A 21,270-nucleotide genomic window follows, 5' to 3' on the forward strand; every position below is an offset into this window, starting at 1 on the left:
GGAAATCTCAAACGGAATTTTAAAAAGTAAATCAACATTTACTAGTGTTACATCAGAAAACTAGAGAGAAAGAACAGAATATTAAAAATCCTTCTATGGTAAAAGGAGTGACAGACTGACAGCTGCTTCTTCAACAATGAATAAATGCAGAAAACATAAAGTTGTTGTCCAAATATTAAATGAATATACCTGCCAATGAAAATTCTTGCAAACTTAGACTTCTATATCTATTATTTTTTTAGTCTTTTGGAATTTTGGCATTAAAAATTCTCTCAGACTTCTTCCATCTCTGGCTATCACTGGACTTTGATTTGCATTCCTCTTGCCTCAGGTTGGACAAATATCTTCATGGCAGAAAAAGTTTCAGCTACCCTATTAACTCCTCTGGATCCAGAGATTTCTGAGAGATCATGATATGGCATTTTTGTCATCTTGCTGACTTTTCCTTGATTTTATGAAGATTAAAACAGACATTTTATACAGTGATTTCAGTTAACAGGATTGAGTAGAAGTATCCACTGATTTTTCTCTAATATTACTATTCAGTGCTGTAGTTCCTTGGGGAAAAACCCCACAGTGCTTTCTATAGTCTAAAGATACAGAAATAATGCAATGATTTAGGATTTGCAGATCAGTCATCATGGGGAAGAATTCCCTGAAAGGAGAAGTAAAAAATGGGAAGAGAGGACAAAAAGGCAACTCTGAATGTTCCAGTAATTAATTTTATTTTCACTTAAAAAATTTAACTGTACAATAGCTGTATATATTAAATCAAAGCATATATAGACAAATATCACAGGACTGAGAAAAATATTAGAAAAATGTTACTCAAAAGAGTTAAACCAAAGAGGTACATTAGACCCTCTTATCCTTGTGTTTGATTTCTGCAAGTAGTTTCGGTTACTAATGGTCAGTCAGAGCAGGAAAGTAGTAAAGGGAAAAGTACCAGAAACAAATAATTCAGAAAATTTTAATTGCCCACTGTGTTGAGTAGTGTGTGGAAAATCTCATATCATCTCGCTTTGTTCCTGGAATGTGAAGCATCCCATACTGAATAAGACAAAAGTCATTTTAATCAGATAAACTTAAAGGATTTCCTGGTTTTAAAGTCACAGAATAACAAAGGAAATAAAGATATTTAAGTGTATAAAGCTTATGCTTATATAGTTAGCAAAAAGCGAGCAAAAAATATGAAAGGCCTATGTAAATATACATATTAACATAGATGCACATTTAATCTCACTAAATGCCGAGAAGGACATTTTTAAACAACAAAAAGCATTCCTTTTTTCTCTCTCGAAGATAGTCAAGAATCAAACAACAGGATATCAAGGAAGAATCCCAAAGAGGCATCCCTACAGACGGCGTTCTGTCCCTCCCGCGGAAGAGGAAGCGCATCCGCGGCATTGTGGGAACTGTAGTCCACACTTTCCGCGCCCGCGATTCCTCTTCCGGTCACCGTGTGAAAGTTCAGGGAGGTCGAATGATCCCTAGCCGAGTGTGACTCGGGCCGCGCCGTGTTTAAAGCCGGATCTTACAAGTTGGAGACGCCGTGGGCACCGGCATGGAAGCAAGGGGTGTGCGAGGTGGGTCAGTAAGAGCGAAGACCTGGGTCGTCGTCATGTGTGCATTCCTTTTGAGAACCCGAGGCGAGTGCGCGTGCGCATCCTCCCTGAGCCAGGTGGGAGTCAAATAGTGATCAGTTCTCCAGGTTCATTTACCTGGGACTGATCCTGGGAACTGATCACCTGGCAGGTTTGCGTCCTTAAACAGGTCAGGTTTTAAAGTTGTGCAGGGAAGATATACCAAATGGCTAAGTTTAAATCATTGTATTGAGAGTTTACTCTGTAAGGAGGCAAAGTTTGCTTTCCTGTGCTATGAGTCTTGAGGTGTTTGACGTCAGGGTTTCCTGCTGAGTTTTGGGTCTCTTACAAAACCCTTTCTAGCCACTTTAATTCTCTAAATCTCTTATGTACCTTAGGCATTGGCTGCATTGATTGCAGCTCTCCTATAGGGCCTCCGGTTCTACAGGGCAGATCCTACTGGGACCTTCCTGCCAAGGCTATCTGCTCTGAGCATTAGTAGAACAGGCAGGCTCATTGCTTTTCAAGGGAAAAAGATCCACCAGCATAGTGACCTTTTATCATATAGGGTAAGCGCTCATCATTTGGCAAGTAAACAGAGAGTGAATTTTTGTCCTCAGTGTTAATGTCCCTTTTAAGAGTTCTCAGGCAAAATTCAGCAGCAAGCAGCAAGAATACATTCTGAAAGGAAGCATGTGGGTTAAGAACTCTTGCTATAAACTAAAGGGAAAACTTAAAGAGAGTTTGAGAAAAGACTAGAACTCCTGAGTCTGTGTTACTGTTGGAGTTTCTGGCCCAGGAAGAGGGTAGTTTGGGAGGTGCTATCACATCCGGAAAGGAGATAGTTGACAACAACCCAAAACTTTGAGTCAAGGGATGTAAAAGAATCTGGGTGTAAATGAGTAAAAGATCTTTTAAGGTGGTAAATGAGGAAAAAAGGAATTAATGGCTTCAGTTGGTTAAAATGTTGGCTTAATTGTGGAAACCCCTGGTTGCTCTGGACTAGTCCAGCTACTAATTGCTTTTTTTCCCTACTAGCTCTGTCCTCTGGATACTTCCTCTAGAAAAAGAGGCCATGACCTTGGTATTTATGAGTTGAATTTATTTTTCTCCTGAAATGCTAAATTAATTGTTCAGAGTTGACTGACTGACTTTTGCTCCTTTTTAAAAAATGGAAAATGTATTACCTTTTACCACGCTCCTAATGTTTGTCAGTTAGTTCCAGACTCTGCATCAATTCCAGTTTTTGTATCTTAGGGGAAATGCAAAAAAAGATGATAGTTATTTCCACTTTGGCAGTGAAGAAAAAATCTAAGAGATACTAAGAGAAGTGTTCAAGGTCACAAAATGCAAAGTCATAATTAATAAGAAATGTGTGGGACAATGTTTTGACCATGTACATTTATTAAAACTTTGACCACTACATATTACATTTATTGATAATTGCTGCACAAATGGTGACTATTTAACTATGTTATTATTTTTACATTTCTAATTGCTTCTGTGAATAAGAGCTGACTTTGCTACTTAATTTATTCATTTTTTATGTCAGTGGAAACTCATGGATCTTTATTCAGTGGGTTACAATTTGTTATAGATATTATTGATTTTGATGCTGAAATTATCCAGATTTCTTCCATAAGAGTCCATTCAAACTTAAATTCTGTATTCTCTTAGCATATACCTTTTGTTTTTAGTGTTCTTTTTTTTTTTGGCACAAGTTGTTTTAGGTTCCTTTTGTTCTTTCCCTACCCCAACCCAGGGAGTCTTGAGTCTATTTAATGAGAAGGTGTCATTGAATCCAAATCTGGGTGCAACTATCCCTGCTTGCAGGCCCTTCCAATGGACAAATCTATGTATAAATTTGCAAAACACACATGTACATATGCTTATATACACATATATGCAACTCTGTGTATTAAAAACCATTAATTCATTCTGATATTACTCCAACTCAAAGAATTTGTTCATATTTTCTTCCTTGCTATATTTGTGACTCTGTTCAGCATAATGAGAAAACAGGCTTGTATTAATGCTAAATATATTTCCTCCTTTGCTCAGTTGTAGAATACATAAAATGTAGTTTTTACAGCCTATGCATTTCACTTATGAAAAACCTACTAGCTTACCATAGTTCAAATTTGTTGAAGATATTTTTGTTATTAAAATGCTGATTCAAAAGTTGCTTGGGGAATGAATATATTCATTTTAAATGTTGTTACCTTCATTTGTTTGATCTTTATTTTTTGGTTATGGACTGGATTGTATTCTTCAAAATTCATATATTGAAGCACTAAGTGCCAGTACCATATAATGTGAATAGATTTGGGAATGGGGCTTTTGAAGAGGTAAGTTAAAATGAGGCTATTAGTGTATTCCCTTATGCAATATGACTGCTGTCCTTATAAGAAGGAGAAATTGGAGCACAGACAAGAGAGGAAAGATCATGTGAGGACACAGGGAGAAGATGAACATCTGCAAGTGAAGAAAAAAGGCCTCAGAAGAAACCAAACCTGTTAACATCTTACTTTTTACCTTCAGTCTCCAAAATTGTGAGAAAATAAATTTCTTTTGTTTAGGCTACCTAGTCTGTGGCCTTTTGTTACTGTAGTTCTGAAACACACGGTTCCATTTAGAAATTTCCTTCTATCCTTGGTGATTTTTAAAAAATTGTTTGTAACATTAACGTGATTCTACAATTAAGGATTATACAAAGAATAACTCTGAGAGAATTATAATTCTTCCTTTACCTGTGAATTTTTGTCTCATCCAGTACACCCCCGTAGGTGATCAATCTTATCAGATTCTGTTTTTTTATTAACCAGAGCATTGTAATTATATATAGTATTTGGGTTCATTTTGATAAAATCGCACTTGAAAGGAATTTCATTTCAGCTCTTACTCCTTATCTTTTCCTCTCCTCCTCCCTTTCTCTATTTCTCCTTCTCATCTCTACTAATCTTCCTTTCACTCCTTGATTTATTTTTGACCAGTACTTTCTGTATATACATAAAGATGAAATTCCCTTTGGTACCTTTACATATGAATATAACATGATTTTGTTAATTATTGGGTATTTCTTTCCCTTTCCATTCCTATCTCCCTCTCTTCTACTCTACTAATCTTCCCTATATTTTTTATATCTGATACCCTTCCCAACTGCCTTCTTTCTCTTATTTTGCTCCAGCTTCCACATATGAGAGAAAGCATGCAAGTGTTGATTTTCTGAGTCTGGCTTATTTCACTTGGCATGATTTTCTCCATTTCCATCCATTTACCAGCAAATGTCATTATTTTGTTATTTTTTATGCCTGGGTAAAATCCCCCTGTGTATACATACCACATTTTCTTGATCCATTCATCTACTGATGGGCATCTAGGTTGATTCCATAATATGGCTATTGTGAATTGTGCTGCAATAAACATTGAAGTGGCTGCTCATCAGATTGGGTTTTATTCTTTTTATAATTTTCTTGCAAAATTAAGCTAATAATGTACATTTTACTTCCACTTTTTTTTAACACACAAAAAAATAGCATACTGAATATTCTCTACATTCTTCTTGTATCTCCTGACAATATATCCTGGAATCACTGGATATTATTCAGTGAGATTGTTCTTATTAAATTTTCAGCATTATATCATACAATGAATATTGTATTAATTTGCTCTGGCTTCCTTAATTAATTGCCACCTGGGTGGTATAACAGAAATTTATTTTCTCACAGTTCTGAAGTGAAAAATCTAATATCAGGGTGTTAGCAGTCATGGTTCTTTCTGAGGTCTGTGAGGGAGAATCTGTTTCTGGCCTCTTTCCTACTTCTGGTAGTTTGCTGGCAGTCTTTAACATTTCTTGTTTGTAGTTGCATTGCTCCCATCTTGGCCTTTATCTTCACTTGGCATTCTTCCTCTGTAATTCACTCCTTACATTTTTATAAGGTATCAGGCATATCGAATCTCCTTTATCACTTCTATGAAATCTCCTTTATCACTTCTATTAACTTGATCCTCTGCAAATAAGGTGGAACAAATAAAATTTTATTTACTTGGGAAACAAACTTCTTCAGTATCTTTTTGTGAGACTCAATCTGTCCATAAATTTATATATTGTACTTTATTCAACCATTCTTTATAAGAACATTTAGGGTTTTTCCAATATTCTGAAATTTTAAACAGTCTTGCAGTGAGTAACTTTACGCATGTATATTTTTATGTTATTGGATATATACCTTTGTGCTTCTGTATGTTTCAGAAGTGTATTAGGGTTTTCATCATATAGTTTTTATAAATTTCTAATTACAATTTTCCTGAATTATCATTTTTGGCTATCGTAGTGGGATTTTCTCTGTTGTTTCTTTTAACTACATATTGATCATGTATATGAAGGCTGTTGATTCTTCTGTTTTTTTCTTTTTTTTTTTTTTTTGCGGTGCTGGGGATTGAACCCAGGGCCTCATGCTTGCAAGGCAAGCACTCTACCAACTGAGCTATCTCCCCAGCCCGATTCTTCTGTTTTTTAGTTAACTTTGTGTTATAATGCCTTACTGAATTATTATTTGATATAATTTTATCTTTTTATTTATAGAGTTTTCAAATATATTGTCACTTCACTCACAAAGATGGTGTTATATGAACTTTTCCAATTCATATATCTTTATCTAATTTGATTTGTTTGGCTAATACTTATAGTAAAAATAAAATAGTGGTAGAGAAAATGGGTGTTTTTTTCTTTTTGCTCTAAACACCTTCAGTATTTCTTCTTTTTTCAAGGTCTTGGCTTTAGGAATGAAGCCTTTTCAGCATATGTGAGGATAATGATATGATTTTGTATTACAAATATTAAGCCAAAACAGTGGATTCTCATTATTCACTTTAGTTATATTCTACTAAGTTGCCATGCACATTGAATTAGCAAGTACTAAACCACTGCACTTAAAAGGTAAAGGTTTAAGATCCTGTTTGCTTCTGATCACAGAACTAGTCAAAGTATAACTTTGTATTGGGTGTTTTTATTTAAGGACACCATATTTAATGTTTATTGTTGATTCATTAACATTGAACTCATGGCCAATAGCACTATACCTCAGGCCTGAATGAAGTTTAATCTAACACTTGCTTTCTTCATAATATATTTTGTAGTCTTGTACTTAGGAACACTGGATAGGAAGCACTTCATCACTACACATGGAAACTATTTTAAATAATGAAACCATCAACAAAAGCAAACCAAACAAACAAAACCTTGAACCCTCCCCTGGGTGGGGGGAACCAAAACAAACAAACCCATGGCACTGAATAGTCTATAAAAAAGATACTTGTTTAAGTATGAAAACTGAAGAGACTGCATGGCTAGGGAAAATCAAAGTTTTTACAGCTTTGTATGTGTCTGAATATAATGATGAAGGTAATGTGAGTATTGATTTTGGGGTTACAAAAACCTTTTACCAAATAGGCAAATCTGCAGATATGAATTGATGAAAGACAGAGATTGATATACAGACTTCTAAAGTTGAGCCAATTTGGAATTTCTAGAATACATGTTACATTTTTTACCATTTTGTATTCGACTAATTAAATAGCTTTATCTCATTTTTATTCTACTAGTTGTTTTCTTGCTTTTTTATTCTTTTTTTTTGGTTCTTTGTAATTCAGTCAGTTCTGGTTCTATAACTTTATTCTTTCCATTTCTATAATGAATTGCTTGATTTCTGATTAAGATTATATATATATACACAAACACACACATGCACACACATATACTTATGCAACCAAGTGCTTCTCTGGGGATATTTCATTTAGTCTGTAGTATTCTGTTATTGTAATATGGTCTATTTGCTGCTATCATTTTGCAGGAGAATGGAATTTCAGCATCTGAAATATTTTGATTTCTGTTTCTAGAGAAAGGCTGTTTACTTGAGTGAATTTCATGAACAGGTTTGGCAGTTTGTGTGACTAATTAGTTTTCTTTCATGGATCCCTCTTCTGTACTCTACCAAAGTTTAGCCTTCTTGATTTTATTAATCATTATTAGTTTAACAGTCTTATTTGATCATCTTTTCTGTAGTATGATTTTAGTCCTTTTAAATTTTGCTAAGATTTGGATTATATCCTAGGATATAGCCCCCCAAATGCCTAAACTGTTTATTTTTTCCCAGTGTATCTTCTCTATGATCATTAGGTAATTTCTATCCCTCCTGTTAATTTCACTATTTCTTTTCTCTGTTCTTTCTGTTCTGTGTGGAGCCTGTTAATGAATTTTTTTTTTCAGTTAATTTATGTTTTTACCTGTAAAATTTTCATAGATTTTTCTTTATATCTTCTGCTTTTCTGCTGAGATTTTCTCCCTTTTCATTTGTTTTAAGCATTTATGTAATTGCTCAGTGTGACTTCTGATGTTGACTGTTCTGAAATCTTTGTTTCAGTTGATTCTAGGTGGTGGGCCGGGGTAGGATTTTATACACAGGTGAGGGTAGAAATATAGGCTCACCTGCTCAACCTTGGCTGAAGATGATGGGGAAAAAGCCACATTTTTACCTGTGTTTGCCTAGAGTAGGTGTTCAGTGTCTAAAATCTATTTATTTATTTATTTTGTTTATTTAACATTACTGAGCTGACCTTGTTTTTCTGGTCTTAAACAAACAAACAGACAGACTTTTTGGGGCCTTTTTTCTCTGTTCCCATTGGCATTTCCAGATTGATGATTCTTCAGCTTCTGCTATGGAATTTACAAGACTAAAAAATCTCAGGAACTCAGTATCAAGTTATTTCTCAGACCTAGAGAGCCTAGTCTGCCTGCCTTCTTTTTTGTACCTTTCATAGTTGTCCTGTATTTGTTTTAAATATAATATGCAGGATTTTTATCTATAATTAGTTGGGAAACAGGTGTTTATTCCATTTTGACTAAAATAAAAGTCAGTTACTTTTTCCTTTTCAAGGTATATTATCTTATTTAATACTTCAACAACATGTAATAGTTGAACAAAAGTGAAAGCATATCAATCCTGCCTTTTAATATTAACCTTGAATGTCTAGTTACATCTTTCTCCATGCATATTTGTAGAAATAAGGGTTGGACATTGTAGTAAGACAGAAAGAGAAGGACCGATTAATGGATGAACAGAAAGAAAATAGGAATTGTTTAATAACAATAGATGTACCAGCAAACAATTGAAAAATATTTAGTGTTACTTGAATTTAATAAGAAAAAACAACTATGGAGAAATTAAGGAATTGCTTTATCTTAGAGATAAATATACTGAACAAAATAAAATTCTTGTTTTAGTATTTTTCTAAGAGTGAAAGAAAAGACCATATTAAAAGAGATTCACTGTGTTTATATCTGCATGGTTAGATATTCAAGTATTTTATAAAAATTTCTTCTCCTGCCATTTTGTTCTATAGATGTTTTGTTTCTGCTGTTGTAAAATTTTTACTTTGTCATGGTTTACTCTTAGTTCTCCTATAACTATTTTCCTGGTTCATCATTTCAGTTCTGATCCCGCAATTAGTTAGGATTGTTCTAATCAGTGGTTCAACTAATCTATCACAAAGGCTGTAAAATAAAACAAAGAAAAAAAATCCGTTTAATTATAACAACAAAAGACAATTGTATTAACCCAATGAAGTAAGCCAGAAAAGATAATCTATTTGAATTAGGACAATAAACAGACTTCATTATTTTTTGTGATTATTTTATTCCTTAGTTCTTCATTGTGATTTTTATTTATTATTATTTATTTATTTTGGCAGAGAGTTTGGATTTCATTATCGAGTGATTACTTAAAAAATATTCTTCCCTTAGCCCTATAATATTTGAGAATTCCTAATTTATTTGCTCTATGGTAAATTTTAGTTCTCAGAATAGTTCATACCTTTTCATGTAATTTTCTTATCATTTTGATTTTTGCTTTTATATATTTAATTAAATACATGTCCATATTGGATGTTTCTATAGAACAAGCATTTAGGGAAGATAGCTTATATTCCTCTGATCACAATTCTCCCAGAATAGTTTTTTTTTTTTTTTTTATTCTTTGCCCTTTCTTTTTTTTGTTGCTTTTATTGCTGTGCTTTCACTTCTTTGCATGTCATTTCTGACCATGTTCTTACTTTAAAAAAAAATTCTATTTATTCTAAAGTTTCTGCTGATGGGCAGAAATCTTATCTACTGTGATTAGTATGGATGGATTCTTGTAGACTCACTTCCAGAATTATTCAGAATTCTTACTTTACCTTTTACAGTGTGATTAAGCTTTTGGTGTTGTAGTCTTTGTATCTTTTTAAATGTGGAGACACTGTGGTAGTGAATGGGAAGCACGTAAGATAGCCTTTAACTCTTTGTTGGAGACCTGAAGCCTGTTCTTTCTACGCTCAGTTTGGAGTAAAGAATTCTGGGATCTCATTCTCTGAGCTCCACATGCTGCCTCAGAAATTGGCAGGTCCCTGTCAGTTCTACCTGTGTCTGCAAAAGAATGGTATGTCAGAACTTCTTTTGATGGTATATTTCCTTGACTTTCCTTCTCCAACTCCCTACTCTGTGGTCATCTGCATCTTTCCATCTTGTTACAGGGCTTGTAAAATGATGTCCCATAAGCAATTGTTACTGTAATTACACTTCTGAATTGTGTTCAAAGGGCTGTTAATTTATTTTTTTCAACAAGAGAGAAAGGGAAAGATTTTGGTTATAAGCTGAGGAAGAATATTCATGGAGAGATGGTTTGAAGATTAACTAAAAACATTATTAAGGTATGAGTGAATGTCTAGAGAACATTAGAGGAGAAAACCTTTAGGTCCTAGATAAGAGAATCTAAAGGGAGGGACACCTATTTCTTTGAGACAGGATGGAAAAGCATATTGGGAAAATCAGTGAATTTCTACTTGCTCGTGTCTATGTTAGATATATCTCAAGTCTGGGAGCACGGTCAGAATATTTGCTATACATCTCCAACTTACTTGTGATTGTTAGTGTCACCCTTTATATCATGAACATTTTTCTGAATAGTTAGTAATGTGTAAATATTCTTGTATTTTAGGAGCCAGTGACATTCAAAGATATTCTTGTGGACTTCACTGAGGATGAATGGCAACAACTAAGTCCTCCACAGAGGAAACTGTACAGGGAAGTGATGCTGGAGAATTAGAGGAATCTGATCTATGTGGGTAAGGACAAATTTCTTTTGTAATTGAAAACCTTCTATTGAAGAGTCTGTACTTCCTCACTTATTAACATTCATGGGTCTTATCATTAAATCTCTTTATAGCTAAACTCTCTCCAGAACATTTTAAGCAATTTTTTTTTTCTTCCAGCCCTATTTTAACCAATTCTTCCTCTCAGGCACTAAGATAAGGTGTGGTCTAGTATGTTTGTTTGTATTTATAGGGGAAAAGTTATGAAAATTAAATGACTAACAAAGGAGAATGAATGAAAAGCATAAGAATACTGAAGTAAGGAGTAATCATGCCACAACACTATTTCTTCTGGTCAGCTGGATTTTAGTCTGAAAAACCAAACCTTTCAAATCCAGTTGACCATTTGTCACTATGACAAAACACATGAGATATCAACTTAATAAAGGCAAGGTTTACTTCAGCTCAGGGTTTCAGAGGTTTTAGCCTATGGTTGATTGACTCTATTGCCTTTGGGCTTCTCATGAAGCAAGACTTCATGGCAGGAGCACATGGTGGAGAAAGATGCCCACCTTATAATACTCTGGAAGGTAAGAGACAGGGATAGGCTGGAGTCCCAGTATTCCCTTTAAGGGCACACCTCCAATGATCCTTCCTTCTGTGAGGCCCCAGCTCCTAAAAGTTCCACCACTTCCCAGTAGCATCATAGGCAGTAGATTAAGTCTTCAGTGCTATGACAGTCCCATGACATAGGATTTTTTCTAACATATCTTTCCCTAAGTAAATTATCTTTATGCTTTAAGAATTGATATGAGGAACTTCTATATCTTAACTCTCTCCGAAACCTCACCATACTAGTCTTTCAGAGGGCTCGCATATTAAGGGACAAGATATTTTCAGATATTTTTTATGTTTTTCTTTCCCCATGAGTAGGATGTCAAAACTGGTATTATCTCCCCACTAGAGTTAGAAGAGGAGGCATGGATGATGAGGACAGCATCCCTGAGAGGTGCTCATCCAGGTGAGACTCAGGAGATAACGATGTTATAACTAGTAAAAATAGAACTTCTTGAAATGTTGACTGATGAATTTATCTCATAGTCCTCTCTATTTTATATATTTTTCATCCTTTTATCCTGTTAGTTTCTCCTTGATACTTATCAGAGGAGGATGCTCTTTCTTAAGTTCATATTTTCTTACCTTTTCAAAATTCTTACCCGTATTTTCTCATCCATCTTATTCTCTTACTCATCGCACTTCTGTGACTTTGTGGCATGATTACTCCTTACTTCAGTATTCTTATGCTTTTCATTCATTCTCCTTTGTTAGTCATTTAATTTTCATAACTTTTCCCCTATAAATACAAATAAACATACTAGACCATACCTTATCTTAGTGCCTGAGAGGAAGAATTGGTTAAAATAGGGCTGGAAGAAAAAAAAAAAAATTGCTTAAAATGTTCTGGAGAGAGTTTAGCTATAAAGAGATTTAATGATAATAACCTTTTCATTAGTTCTTTCTCTGACAGGACCTCCATCTAATATGTACCATAGAGGTCTAGAAATTGAGTCATGATCAAATATATTTTCTCAATATTATAAATAGCTGATTTTCATTATAAGGGCCTTATTCATATAAATTATGACATATCTAAACATTGAAAAATTATGTCATTGGAAGTAGTTACATAAATTCTTAATGATACAGGATAATGTGTTATGTAAAGAAAGTAAGTTATAAAATTTTATGTATACTTACATTTACAATACAATAGAGGGAAATATTAAAATGAAATGACATGTTACACTTTGAGCTCTTCTCTTTTAAATTGTTTTTTTTGTTTTTCTGATGCTGAGGCTCAAACCCAAGGCCTCCTATATTCTAGGTCAGTACTGTACTACTGAGCTCCTCTCACTAGCCTTCTCTTGCTTTTAAATGCAATTATTATATTATATTAAGTACAGTTTTTTCTTTTTCCTTCCCAGTCAGGTATTTCTTAAAACTTGCTATTTCTGTCCTTTCTTACTACTTTAGCATATTTGTACTGACATTCCTATGAGGTTCGGTCCCCCTCCTCCTTTAATTCAATGAATATCTATTGAGTACTATGAAGCTATAAAGAAAAAAATCCTGAAGGGAGCATTCACAAATGTTGAAGGTCAGTATTGCCAGGTGTGGAATTGCAAATGATTTTTCTTTTCTTTACTGTCTTTAATTTCTGCTAAAATTCTACCAATGGCATATTTTCATTTTAAAAATCAAACAGAAATACTCTAAGGTACTCGTTGCCCTGTAGAGTTTTCCATAATTTCAGTATGATTAAATTTCTTTTTTTCTTCTCCGCCCTTATTTTAATTTCTGAACATTACCCCTCTTTTGAGATTGCTTATTTGGAGTCACCAGTTACATTTCTTCTAAAAAATTCTAGTCTTTTAAAAATTGTCTTCATCTTCAGTCTTTCTGCTACACTTTGCCATTTTAATTTTTCCAATTTTTTACTTGACTTTGAGCATGTAAATTTATTATGCAAATTTCATAATATGCAAATAACAAAATTTAATCAATTTTACCTTTCTTTAAAAGAGAGAACACATACATATAAGCTATACTGTCTTTATTATTTGACATACAGAACAATAATTAGTCATATGAAGTAACTGATCAACATTCAATTTCATTGGTTTACTTTCATTCTTTGGATACCCATGATTGAACATTTAAGTTACTGCCAAATTATTCATAATGGTCCATATATTCCACATTTTTTAGTTAGACCATAGTATAAAGTCCTTAGAGAATGATTTTTTTTTTGTAGCAAAAGTTTTAACTAATTTAGATCTTTTAAAAATATTTTGTTAAATTTCTTTTAGAAGAATGTGTTAGCTTTCTTTCACTATAATGAGGTTCCTGAGAAAATCAGAGGAGGAAAGATTGTAGTTTATTGGTTTCAGAGGTTTCAGTTCATGGTCACTTGGCTCCATTGATTCTGTTCGTTTGGTGAGGCAAAACTTCATGATAGGGAGCTTGTGATAGAACACAGTTGCTCACCTCATGGCAGCCAGGAAGCAGAGAGGGAAGAAGGGATTTGGACAAGGCATATCCTTCATGGACACAACCCTAATGACTTCTTTCTTTCAACTAGGGCTATCTCCTAAAGTTTCCACCACCTCCCAGTAGCACCCATAAGCTGGGGATCTAGCCTTTAATACATGAGCCTTTGAGGAACAGTCCAGATCAAAACCATGACAAGGACAATACCACTGTACATTCCTACCAGTAATATATGCACACACCTGCAATAAATTATATAGCTCATGACTTTGCACTGTATTTTTCTCACTATTAACTGTCAAATTTTTCCATGTACTTAGTAGGCCTTTTTTTTTTATCTTTTACAAATTATCTGTTCTCACTTATGAGAAAAAATGTAAATAGCTGATTTTCATTATAATGACCTTATTCATATAAATTATGACACATCCAAACATTGAAAAATTATGGCATTGGAAACAGTTATATAAATTAATGATATGGGATAATGTGTGAATTTATTATAATTAATTTTCTTATTAATGAGATAAATGTAAAGGATATAAATTTGTGCTGTCTGGTACTAACTGTGTGTAGCTTTCCAGGCTATTGAAATTTGTCCAATTCTCACTTCAGTGTACTGAGTGTAAAATACACACCAGATTTTGAAGAATTAGTAAGAAAATTATATTTCATTAAGATTTGTTATGCCAGTTACATGTTGAAATGGTAGTATTTTGGATATATTGTGTTGAATAAAATATGTCATTAAATTAGTTTCACCTGTTTCTTCATAATCTTTTTAAAAATGTGGGTTAAAATTCAGTTACAATGTGGTTTGTATTTGTGACTCATTTCATTTGGAAAACACTGATACAACTAGTTAATTCCTTTATATTTTGATTATTTACCCTACTTATGTCTTTTATTGATTAATTGCATTATGTTTACAGAACTAAATTATGCTTGATAAAAATATTGAAACTATACAAAAGTAAAATAAAGTCTGCTATAAAGAATCTTCTATTCCTCCACAATCCTATTGATAGTCTGTGTCATTTTGTATAGAATATAAAATGGTACAGTGTTTTTCATGATCTCAGGTTTTTATGTGAAGCTAAATTATCCCTAATTTTCTGCCCTTAGCCTATAGTTACCAGGGAGCCAAGATTCCAACCCTATATTCTGATTATTTTCTCTTCTACCCAAGTTGTATAGATCATTTATCCCCTTAAGGATTTCTAAATTTAGAAAATTAATATCCTCATTTATTACAAGAGAGGGAGCTTTATTATTTAGACAAATATATAATAGTAAAGCACCATTTATATATGCTAAAGGTAATCAAAACAGATTCCTTCTCATTCAGTGCTTTGCTGATGATAATCATTATTCTTTGCTGTTGAAAATGAAGTTTCCACAAATTTTTACAGGTTGTAGCTAACTGCTAACTTCGCTGAAGTTGTGTTGAGTCAGTTGTATTATTGCTGATTATATCATGTGCATTAGTGTGAATAGTTGGTTAATTATTACAAAGGGATCTGCTGCTCAGGGAGACTGATTTAATTTCAAGCTGTATTTTGTAACTTAGTATGTACACGTGCATGCACGTACAAGTGTTTGTAAAGACAGGGACATGCTATGGTAAGAACCATAGAGACTATGTCACAGATGAGGAAGTAGCTATTATTGAATGCTCCATTTTAATGGAGAAGACCGTGCCAATTAAGAAAGAGAAGTAAGTATGGGATGGGTGTAGAATGCAGATTTGGCTTTTTTGGACAGGAGAAAGCATGGGTTGTATGTGAACAATAGAAATTTGAATTGATAGGATAAGGAAAATTTCCTCTAATAGCCTTCATATTTTTCTTATTGCCTTTTCTGTAACTTTTCTGTTATTGTCTAATCTATTTTTTCTGCCCAATTTCAACCAACTTGAGATGCCATTTTTAACAAATGTTGTATTTCCATTCATTCATCCAGTAAATATGTACAGTGAATGCCTATCATGTGTTAGGCATTTTGTTGTTATTATTTGACTTTCAGCTCTTAATTTGAAGACTTGGTATATTGTGCTTTTTCTTTTGGTACTCATTTCTCCTTTCTTGCAGTGAGGATTCTAGAATTCATCACTAACTTTCCTCAGATATTTAGAACCAAAAGACATGGAATTTTGGAGAGGAAGCCAAGACATTCCTTTAGTCAGAAATGCTTGAGATTGAACATTTCTTTATTCAGAAATCTCCTCATCTTCAAATAAAGCCTTACTTATTCTCATCACTTAATTCCTTTATTCTTAAAGGAATATCAACCAAAGTATCTGGAAGTGGGAACACTGTGGTGGATTATCAAGAGGAAGTTGTAACAGACTTAGCAAACCAGGAACTTCTACCTTGGAAAATCACAAGGAAGGTGCATACCCAGGACTTTTTTTGTGACAGACTGCCTAAATTTTGAGGGAAGCAGAGGCTTTTTAATGACCCAAGAAGAGATCAAGGAGAAAGCACTATTGAGGAAAAACTATTCAATGGAAATTGGTTCAAAGAAGTTCCAAGGTCATATTTCATCTAACTTAGGAAGACAAACCTCTTCATTATTTGAGGATGGGATAATAGGCCAAGATAGACATGTGGGAGAGCATGCTGAACAGCTTGGCTGTGAGTTTTGTAAGAATAAGACAAATTACTCTTGGAAAATAGTTTGTCATTTGCAGTCACCAGAAGAAACTATGCAGAAGTGAAATGGAATGACTTTGAAAGTGTCCTTAGGAAAAATTCAAATTTTGAAAGAAATGAAAATGTTCACATGGTTGATATGCAATGTATACGTATTCAGAGGAATAATAATTTAAGTTTGAGTTATCATCACCATAATTACAGAGAAAACACAACAAAGAGATCTTACAAATGTAATAATTATAGAAATGACTTCAGTAGTAAATCAAAACTAAATTGACATATGATGATCCACACAGGGAAGAAACCTTATAAATGTGATGAGTGTGGTAAGAAATTTAGTGATCATACAAATCTTCGTGTTCATCAGAGAATCCATACAGGAGAAAAACCATATAAATGTAGTAAGTGTGGTAAAGACTTCACTAGAAGTTCAGATCTAGGTACACATCAGAGGGTTCACAAAGGAGAGCGGCCATATAAGTGCAACGAATGTGGAAAGGGCTTCATTGCAAGCTCAAAACTCCTCATTCATATGAGAATTCATACAGGAGAGAAGCCATATAAATGTCAACAGTGTGGTAAGGGCTTTCCTAGGAATTCAGATCTGTTTATTCATCAAAGAGTGCACACAGGAGAGAAACCTTATAAGTATAATGTTTGTGGTAAGGGCTTTAGTAGAAGCTCCAAACTCCACCTTCATCAGAGAATCCTTACAGGTGAGAAACCATATAAATGTGAACAATGTGGCAAAGATTTCAGTAGGAGCTCCAAACTTCATATCCATCAGAGAGTCCACACAGGGGAGAGACCTTATAAATGTGAGTGTGGTAAGGGCTTCACTCTTAGCACAAATCTTTATGCTCATCAGTGGATCCACACTGGAGAGAGACCATATAAGTGTAAAGAACGTGGAAAAGGCTTCAGTCCGAGTACAAATCATCGTGTTCATCAGAGTTCACACAGGAGAGAAACCTTACAAATGTGAAGAGTGTGGTAAAGACTTTAGTTTTAGCACAAATCTTAGAGTTCATCAGAGAGTTCACACTGGAGAGAGACCCTACAAATGCAATAAATGTGGGAAGGGATTCATCCAGAGTTCAAAACTTCCTATTCATCAGAGAGTCCATGTAGTAAAGAATATCTGAATGTGATTCTGATTACAATTTAAACCAGGAGGGAAATCTTCTGGCATATCAGTACACAGTGACCCAGGATAAAAAATGCAACCAACACAGTAAAGATGTCAACACAGATTTTTAATATGAGAACCATGGAATTAAAATTCGTTATAAAATTATGGAAACTGTTTTGGCCAGAGGTCACAATACCCTGTGTAAACAATATCTAGATAATACCTAGTAAAGAAACCCTGAAAACAGTCTCCCCCACTCCCTACACACACACACACACACACACACACACACACAAACACACACACACAGGTGTATATATGCACCCATAAGGTTTTGTGTGAGAAAACTTAGATTTTAAGTTTTGTATTTGCAAAAAATTACATATGTAGCAATCTTACAAATGAATTGGCATATCATTTAAAGAAAGACTGTGAGACAATACAGATGAAGAAATAATTAGGCAACAACAAAATAGTTGCATGCAATAAACCAATGGAGAAAAGCCATAGATATCCATTTAATCAAAAAGAGGCATAAAAATGGTCACATGTAATAAATAATTTCTACATGCTTAAAATATGAAGTTGATAGGATGATAGGCTTAAAGCTAACCATATAAAGAAAAATATTAAATATAAATGGCCTAAGCATGCCAAAGTAAAAGCAGAGATAGAAGAGAGAAATGTAAAAAACAAACTGATTTTAAGAAATGCACTTGAAGCATAAACCTGCATATATTATAAACAAAAGTGTGTGAAAAAGTTATAGTATGCTGATCTGAATCAAAAGAAAGCCAGAGTGGCAAAATAATAATAGGCAAAATAAATTTCAGGGCAAATTATATTGCTATGGATAGATTGAAAATGATATGATTATCTCAACCAAAGCAGAAAAATCATTTGACAAAAATTTCAATCCCTGCTGAAAGTATTCAACATTCAGGATAATAAAGGATCTGATAAAAGGCAAATATGAAACTACAATTAATATCAGCTGATATCATTCTTAATAGTTGAGGACTTATGATTTAAAAAATCACAAGATATCTTCTCTCAACTTCTACTCAAAAGTATTGGAGCTTATAGCCAGTACAATAAAGAAAACAAAAGGAAAAAATTCCAGGATGTCAAATAAGTAAAACTGTATTTGCAGATGATATGATTGCCAACACAAAAAGTTTCATGGAATTTCTAAACAATTGCCTGGTTCAATGTGGAAAGTATGCCCAACACATGCCCAGAGGTGCTCAGCAAGGACTGAGAGACTTACTAGTTCTAGGTGTTTAGGAAATTCTCTATCCAATCATTTACCCAATGATAAGTGAACTGAGCAAAGACTTCATAGCTCAACAAAATATACATACGTTACAGATTTAGTTCAAAAAGTAACCTAAGTGAACAATGAAAAATAGTAACAATAAGCCTGAGAGCAGAATCTAATTTCCAGAGTTGTCATACTATTTAAAGTGTCAGCTTTCCAACAAGGTAATTATGAGGCATCCAAAGAAATAAGAAAACATTGCTGTGCTAGGGGCAGGTAGTTAGTAGAAAACTGTTTCTAAGAAAGTCTAGACATTGAACTTCTTAGAAAAATATTCTAAATCAATAATTTCAAATCACATTTAATTGAACTAAAAGAAAGCATGTCAGAACAAAGTTTGAGGGCAATGTTCACAAACTACCATTAAAGAAATAGAAATTTAAAAACTAAAACTTCGGAGTTTTCTACAAGATTGGAAATGAATAACTCACTATGGGGGCTAAGTAACAGATTTGAAATGTCAAAAAAGAATCAAGTAACTTCAAGAGTCAGAGGAGTAGAGAGAAGGAATGGCTGAAAACTTACCAAGTTTTATATTTAAAAAGTCTAAAAACCAAGAAACCCAACAAATTCCAAAGAGGATAAAAACTCAGAGATAACTCCTAGATACATGATAAATAAATTTTTATGTAACTGACATAATACAAATTATGTTCTCCAACCACAATGGGATAATATTAGCAATGAAGAAGAAAGCTTGGAAAATTCAGAAATATATAGAAATTAAGGAACACACAACTAAATGAACAATGGGTCTCAGAAGAAATCACAAAGGAAGTTAGAAAAAACTTAGAAGAAAAAGAAAACAAAACTGATGTAATGCACCTAAAGCAGTCCTTTTTTTTTTTTTTTTTTTTTTTTTTTTTTAATTTTTTTTTTTTTATTTATTTTTTTTACGTTTACATAGGGTAATGATGTTTATTATATTTTTCCCCTCCCCCCCACCCCTCCCACCCCTCCCACCCCTCCCACCCCTCTTTTCCCTCTACACAGTCCTTCATTCCTTCATTCTTACTGCTCTCCTTAGCCTAACTCTAAACCTAACCCTAAACCTAATGCTAGCCCCTCCCACCCCCCATTATATGTCCTCATCCGCTTATCAGCGAGATCATTTGTCCTTTAGTTTTTTGAGATTGGCTTATCTCACTTAGCATGATATTCTCCAATTTCGACCATTTGCCTACAAATGCCATAATTTTATCATTCTTCATTGCGGAGTAATATTCCATTGTATAAATATGCCACAGTTTCTTTATCCATTCATCAACTGAAGGGCATCTAGGTTGGTTCCACAATCTGGCTATGGTGAATTGAGCAGCAATGAACATTGATGTGGCTGTATCTCTGTAGTATGCTGATTTTAAGTCCTTTGGGTATAGGCCAAGGAGTGGGATAGCTGGGTCAAATGGTGTTTCCATTCCAAGCTTTCTGAGGAATCTCCACACTGCTTTCCAGAGTGGTTGCACTAATTTGCAACCCCACCAGCAATGTATGAGTGTTCCTTTTTCACCACATCCTCGCCAACACCTATTGTTGCTTGTATTCTTGATAATCGCCATTCTAATTGGGGTGAGATGAAATCTTAGGGTGGTTTTGATTTGCATTTCTAAAGCAGTCCTTAAAGTGAAATTTATATTAGAAAAAGATAATAAATGAGCAAATGTTCAGCGAATAGAAAAACAATTACAACTAAACTAAAAGCAAAGGAAATTTACTATTACAGTGGAAATAAGTTGGAGAACAGAAGAACAAGGAAAATCAACAAAATAAAAGATAATTCTTTATGAAAATAAAACTGAAAAACCTACATGTAGAGTGATGAGAGATAAGCAGTTACTATAATCAGGAATGAAAGCATATTACTGCTGACCTTCCAAGATAAAAAATTATAAGGAAATAACAATGAATTGTATAGCAACCATAGATAGCTAGTTGAAATGGACAAAATCCTAGAAAAACAAACTACCAATATAAGAAGAAACAAAATTCCATTTTGAAAACTGACATTTCCTTTAAAAACAAATGAATACATACCTACCATATTAATGTAACCATTCCATTCTTACAAATTTAGACAAGAGCAATGCAGGAATCTAGCCATACAAAGACTCGTGTATTAATGTTCATAAAAACTTTAATAGTGCATAAGTAGAGACAAACCAAATGTCTATCACCAAATGAGTGGATGTATTATATCCATACTACTAAGCAAGAAAAAGGAATGCACTGTTGATAAATGCTACTTACTATATGGATGAATCTGAAGATAATTGTGATGAATGAGAGAAGAAAGATAAAAGAGTATGCAAAGTCCATTTATCTTAAGTATATCAGTGTTTATCTCTAGTAAATAAGTAGTATGGGGATAAGCTGGGGAATGAATTATATAAATGCACAAGG

General features: G+C 33.7%; 1 long non-coding RNA gene across 2 annotated transcripts; it reads left to right on the forward strand.

Moving 5' to 3' along the window:
* The first annotated feature begins 1,450 nt into the window (after positions 1-1,450).
* Positions 1,451-19,695, forward strand: LOC124976963 (uncharacterized). Of its 2 annotated transcripts, XR_007107088.1 has the most exons (4): positions 1,451-1,586; positions 10,616-10,742; positions 11,674-11,730; positions 16,042-19,695. It is a non-coding gene; the product is annotated as an uncharacterized LOC124976963 (long non-coding RNA). The 2 variants fall into 2 exon arrangements; XR_007107087.1 differs by lacking the exon at positions 11,674-11,730.
* Positions 19,696-21,270: the final 1,575 nt, after the last annotated feature.

This window comes from Sciurus carolinensis, chromosome 2, assembly GCF_902686445.1.
Source record: "Sciurus carolinensis chromosome 2, mSciCar1.2, whole genome shotgun sequence".
Classification (NCBI taxonomy): domain Eukaryota; kingdom Metazoa; phylum Chordata; class Mammalia; order Rodentia; family Sciuridae; genus Sciurus; species Sciurus carolinensis.